Consider the following 6,883-nt stretch of genomic DNA (forward strand, 5'->3'; position numbering starts at 1 on the left):
TTAGGGAAACTACAGGGCATTCCAGCATCTGGCGACAGCAGCGCCTTTCGAACACGCGCCCTCACCCGCACCCCTCAAGGCAAAAGGGGTTTGTGGATTTTAAAACTGGTTCACCAAAGGGTAGAGCTTTCTGCTAATATGTCCGAAGTGCATGAGAATCCGTCGGGCGGATGTGAAAAAGACGCCCCTAAAAGTCCAACAAAGTGTTAGGGGCAAATAAAAACAAGCCAGCTCAGCCTAGGCAGGTAGAGAGAAAGATGGCGCTGCTTTCCTGCATTGTGTATATGATGTTTTTAAAATGTTTAAATGTTCAGCTCCATGCAGTTTGCTGGCTGTGGGTCAATGGGATTCACGCAGGTCAATGGTAAGATCACTTTTATGCCAGGAAAACAATGTTATTGTAAAGCCTGACTTTTGTGACATATCATTAAATGAATTTACAGTACTAACTCGATTCATAATAAAATAAGACACTACCTTCCAATGCATCTCTTCACAGAGGCATTGATAAATTCTTGTTGAATCTGAATGTAATGGGCCTTATCCTCCCCTTAAATTTGACAGACACACAACTTGCTTTCTGATACAAGCATCCAGAAACGCCTGGGCAGCCTCCATTCCCTTTCCCCTGAAGTCTTCCCCCCAGTAGAGGAAGTCAGCAACCTCCCTATGAGGACAAAAGACAGTCAATTGCGGCGAGATATTTATGCAGCCAGTTAGTACTGTGTTCATCTGTCTTTGTTTATGAACCAGTTGCTTGCTGAAGGAGGCCACGGAAGCATGCTCCCATACCAGCCACTCTCCAGGAAGTCCCCCCATATGACGTGAGGAATAGGCACTGTACCCCTCTCCACCAAGTGGGGCAGGAGGAAAATGGGCTCCTTGCAGGGGCATGTCCAGGAGAGTGCCCTCAGACGGACTGATGCCAAGGTCTTCTTCAACACCTGTGTTTTTACAAAGCACAGTAAAGAAAGGATTTGTATGCGTTTCATCCCACTGTCCTTCTTCCTGGGGCAGAAAAACCCCACCGTCAAGCCTGGACATTCACAATAAGCCAGTTTGGGAAGTCACATGTCCAAGGAAGAAGTGCGAAATGATTCCTTTGGGGTTTTGGATCATGTGCTGGAGCAGGATGGTGAGCCTTGCCAGACAACTGCGCTTCCATCCTCAAAATCTGGGGTTGGCCCCCACGTACAGGATGGGAATAGGCTCTGACCGTTCCCTGCCACCTCTCCCAGGAAGTGTCCTCTAACTTCCCACGGGAATTCTCTCTTCCCTCCTCTGCCCTGTGAGCTCTAGATCCAACCCCATCTCCAGCCACTGTAGACAGAGCTGTCTCCTGAAGGACCAAATTGTCTTCCTCTCCCTCCACCCGACTCTGGTGTCTATTACAGTGACTGGAACACGGTGCACAGAAGTCACAGATGGAGAGGTATTGTTCCCTTGGAGTATTAAGGTAGAGCCCTCTCAAGTGTGTGGTGGTGTCCAACGGCAATGGTCTGTGACCCTGTTGTCCTATCCCCATGTCAAGCCGTAAGTTCACCAACTACAAACAAGATCACCACTTGATTTCTGTCCCTAGCACACAGAACCTTGTTGCCCCTTTTCTTAGACTACCTTATAGAGATTGACAAGACAAAGGACAGTCAACTGAAAAGATGTGGAGAAAGAAAAAGATTGTATCTTTTCAATGCTGGTCCAAAGTAGGAGGACTTACCTCTAAAGCTGGGCTTTGGGAGCTAGGATGTGGCTCAGTGGTAGAGCACATGCCTACCGTGCATGAGGTCCTGGGTTCAAGCTCAGCAAAACAAAGCATTAGCTTCATGTTCCCAGTGTACCTGCTAAGACAGGCGAAGTTGTGTGGGCAATGACGGAGAATCCTTGCTTTCAGTGGCTTAAAGCAGCTGAGCTACACATCCATCTGCTATTTATCTGCTGTGGATGGGCAGAAGGGTTGCATCTGGGGTATATTTCACAGGTGAAGCAAAGCAGCACCTTCTAGAATAGTGGTTCTCAACCTTTCTAACGCTGCGGCCCTTTAATACAGTTCCTCATGTTGTGGTGACCCCCCAACCATAACATTATTTTGTTGGTACTTCATAACTGTAATTTTGATACTGTTATGAATCGTAATGTAAATAGCTGTGTTTTCCGATGGCCTCAGGTGACCCCTGTGAAAGGACCATTGATCCCCAAAGGGGTTGAGACCCACAGGTTGAGAATCCCTGTTCTAGAATGATGCTGTTTGCAAAGCCTGAGAAGTGGGGGCTTTGGGAAAGACTCACCGAATAATTAAGTCATCTGGCCCTCAAGGAGTGCATGTGGTTTCTGAGCATCGTTTATTGGCCAAGACCTGTCACAAGGCCACCCAACATCGCGCCTGGGTCAGGAAGTGTGGTCCTATAAACCACAAGTGGAACATGGGTGGGAAGCAGCCTTTCTGGCGGGAAGAGCCTCTGCTCACTCTTTCAGTCTCATTCCCATCATTTCTCTCAACTCCCTTTTGTTCACGGGCTTCTGGAAGATGGTACTGAACTCATTACTGTGGTAGGACCTTCCTTGATCACTTTCCAAAGTGAGCCCCACAGGACTGAAAGCCTAGCATGGCTCTGGAGGAAAGCGGAAAATAAATAAATAAAAATAAAATAAAAAAGCAAAAAACTGGTGGAACAGAAAGTCTTACTTATGCCATCAATCTTGTAAAATGGATAAGAAAGAAAGGAATAGATGCAAAGGTCCCCAGCTCCAGCTAACGCCTTTTGTGAGCAGCGGACAGACAGATGTGTACTCAGCCCCTCCAGTCCCCACAGGCTGAGCTCAGCCTCATGCCTGTAGATTCTGCCCACAATGTACTGTCCTGTTTAGATCTTCCAAAACTGGCAAAACGCCCCTTTCTGCACTTGGTTGGAGCGAGAAATGGACCCAGAGCACAGGGAAGACAGGGAGCCCTTGAGCATCTTCCAGGAAGACGTGAATGTGTCTCATACCAACACGGGCTGGGGCTCCCCACTGGCTCCTCCAAGGACTGGGTTTTCCCATTTGCATCTCTCCGACACCTTGAGCACAAAGTACGCTCAGTTAGCCTGAACACAGCCAATATTTGTGGAGCTGAATTAAAAACCATTTGCCTGCGGCACCGGGAGATTTGGGGTATAAATTTTCTACAGGTAGGTAAACCGCAGATACACAAGTGGGTCACTCACAACATGGCTCTGAGAACAAGCTCCTCCTCGCCTTGCCAGCTTTCCAGAACCAGACTGGAAAGGAAGGAGGGAAGAGAGGACGGGTAAGAGAAAAGAGAGATGGGATGGGGGGGGGGGGGAGTAAGGAAAGACAGAAACAGTGAGCCGAGGATAGTGGAAGACATGCCCACCTACTCTGTCACTTCAGACCCTACCTTCTTTCCGCCCCCCAGCATAGGCCCCAGACCTAAGGCCCCAGTGACCTCCCAGGGTTTGGACACTCCGGCTCTACCCCCCCCCCAAAGCTGTTTCATCTCTCAAACAGCCCAGAAATCCCTTCCCTTACCTGTGCTCACTCCCCACAAGTAAGTCTTGCCCAGCTTCCATGCTGGCTCCTAACTCTGTCTTAGGACCATGGAAACCCTCCAGCTCTCATAAAAGTGTGTACGCCCCTGCCTACCCCCTGATGCCCTTGTGTCCTGTCCTCTCTCAGCTGGAGCTTCCACTCTCTAGACCCAGCCACATCCTAAGAGCCTGTATGCATTTCCCTTCCCCATTCTCACCCTCCTTTTACAGAGGGGGAAACTGAGGCAGAGAAAGGTAACGCCTTACAGGGGCACGGAGCTGGTACAGGCAGGTCCGAGATCACAGAGCTAGAAGCCTGATGGCACTGGTACTCCAGGGTCACCCTCTGCTTCCTGAGCTGCTGGGAGGTAGGAGGCAGAGGACATCACCTCTCTGTGCCTGACACTGTCTTTTCAACCCTGCCAGCCCCTCCACGCCCACTGGTTCCCCTACCAGAGCAGTCCTCTAGGACCCCACCTGTCCTCTCGCTGTAAAGGTCCAGCTTTTCCGGGGCTCACTTTGGCATTCATTTATTTATTGGTAATTTATTGGAATAATCATCTGTGATTGTTCCTCCCACAGACTCCCCGCCTTTTTTAAAACCTCTCCACTCCTCTGCTCCGTTCCAAGCAGGTTTTGAGCTGCCTTGGCCCACCCTAGGGATTACATACAAGTTTTCAGTGACAAAACCTTGAAACCCAGAAGCTATGGTTCCAGGGAGAGAAAACGGGCTTTGGGTGGAATTGGAGAAGGGAAGACTTGAGTGTCTTCCCCACCCTCTGCTTTGAGAAGCAGCTTTCCTTGGTGCCCGGGAAGGCAGGGGCCTGGCAGAGTGGCACAGTTGTCACCGGGGGTTACAGTGCTCTACGCGTGGTTCGGAAGCTACTGACCCACTGGCCTGAGGGAGCTCCAAAGACTGAGCAGCCACCAGATGGGTTTGGGTGAGCATGGCGACCAGGGCATGACCAAGGGGACTGTGTGACATGGTGCCAGGGCCAAATTAAAATACGGAGAAGGCTGGCGTGGTGGTACATGCTTGGAACCCCAGCACTCAAGAGGCTGAGGCAGAGGATTGCTTTGAGTTGGCTAGCCTGTGCTACATAGTGAGACTGTGTAGAAGGGCATGTGGGGGAGAATCATGGAAAACCTTCACACCAGTCTAGAAACTTCCCACTTTACCTTCAACAGTTGACTCCAACCTAGACCCAGAGTGTAGGCGGCCACCAATCATCTGCCTTCATACTGTATAGAGCCCACCATGTTGATTTTTCTACTTGGAGACATTTAAAAAATAAATATTTTGAAGTGTGTGTGTGTGTGTGTGTGTGTGTGTGTGTGTGTGTGTGTGTGTGTAATCCAGAGGTCAACCTGGGGTGTCATTCCCCCTGCACCATCCACTCTGTTGAGACAGGGTCCCTTATGAACATGGAGCTGTGTGAGTAGCCTCAGCTGGCCAGCAAGCCCCAGGGATCCTGGTGTCTCCACCTTCCCAGCACTGAGATCACAAGAGCATGCCGCCAAGCCCAGCTTTTTACGTGAGTTTCAGGGATGAAACTCAGGGCCTCCTGCTTTCCAGGCAAGCCATTAGCAACAGAGCATCTCCCCAACCTCTGGGCATTCATCTTGCCACACGTGTTAATGTTTAATTCCTTTCCAGTACTTCATGGCACATTTTACCTGTGCAGAGGTGTCACTGATGTTACACCCCACACCAGTGAGCCTCATGGCAAGCACACGTGAGTACACACGTGTCTCTCATACACAAGACAAATTGAGCCTTGCAAATATCCCAGGATTTGAAGCAAGGGTATGCAGCACCATACTTTAGAGTGGATCTGTCATGTGTCTGTGTCTCATCAGCACAGTGAGATCAGCCCTCACGGCTGCAAGGGCAGAGGTTCTAGACAATAGGAAAGGAGCGAGGCAGACACCAAGGAGTTCAACAGGCTTCTCCGGTCATCCGGCACTCACCTTTGCTCTGCAGTCTTGCTCATCCTCAGACTTCCCCATGGTGCATCCCGTCTCCTGGATGAAGGCCCGCAGCCTGCCTCTCCTCCCTCCCTGAACAGTTGTTTAAATAGGACAGTGGAGGATACGTGGAAACCACCTGGGTACACAGTTCCACCCTTTGTCTTTTCTCGTGCTCTGGGTGGGGCAAACAAGCATGCCTCTCTGAGTGGTTTGTGACCCTCTCTCTAGGTGAAAGGCTTTCCCTATAAACCCACAGACCCCCAAGCATTGTGAAGTGACGGGGGTCCAAAAACAGGAATTACCCAAATGCTCAGTGTAGAGATTTCTCCCGACTACCTCGTGTGTCATGTGGTGTGGGCAGCCTGAAAAACAGCTATTCAGTATTTACCCCTAAAATGCAAAACTCCTAGATATCAAAGGAAAATGAGCAATGTGAAATGGATGAAATGATGGTTAAAAACTTATTTGCAAAATGAAAGAAAGAAGCTTTAACTTCTTCCTAAGAGTCAATACAGGCAGTGAAGATGACCTCACCAAGTTCAGTGACATGAACAAAAAATATGGGGAGATTTCTCTCTCACCCAAAGGAAATAGTTTGATAACAGAATCTGAACAAACGTGTCCAATGGTTACCAAGGCAAAGCAAAGATTTAAAACACCATTTCAGCCAACCAGAGTAGCAAGGGTTTCTGTAAAGAACGCTTTCCTTTCCTGACGGAGGGAACGGAATAAGGGGACACCCGTGTGTTGCTGGTAGCAGGGTCCCTTTCCATTCTCTTAGGATGTTCTTTCTCTCAGCAATGGGGCTCAAGCGGACAAAATTTGTTTGCCTTTGGAGAATCAGCTAGTGCCGTTATTAAGGCTGTTTCCTCACCTGTCAGGTGGGAACATTCTTTCCAAAACTCCCTTTCTGCCTGCATCACGGTTCCTGCTGCTTGTCGCCCAAATCCCAGTCTGTCAGACATCGCAGGTCTAGATGGAGTGGTCCACACAACAGCAGCGACACAAGTGTCCAAGGGGACCTGGCCCCTTTCTCCCGGGCAGCACACTAAAACAAAGGATTCCAAAGGCCGGTCAAGGTCTGGTGTAGTCTATCATGTAATGGTTTTTTTCTCCATGTGTTGTGATCAAAATGTCTGTGAAAGTTAAGTTTTATTTTATTTTGGGTGGTTTGGCTGGTTGGGTTTTGTTTGTTTGTTTGGGGTTTTGTTTTAATTGTCAATTTGACACAATCTAGAATCACTTTGGAAAGAGGGCCCAATGAGGGACTGTCTAGGTTGACCTGTGGGCCTGTCTGGGGAGGATTGTGGCGGTTCAGGGGAAGACCTGCCCACTGTTATTGTGGGGGTATTCACCAGAGAAGACTGCTAGGACACGCGTTCAAG

Source organism: Peromyscus californicus, unplaced genomic scaffold, assembly GCF_007827085.1.
Source record: "Peromyscus californicus insignis strain IS unplaced genomic scaffold, ASM782708v3 Scaffold_24__1_contigs__length_46423439, whole genome shotgun sequence".
Taxonomy (NCBI): domain Eukaryota; kingdom Metazoa; phylum Chordata; class Mammalia; order Rodentia; family Cricetidae; genus Peromyscus; species Peromyscus californicus.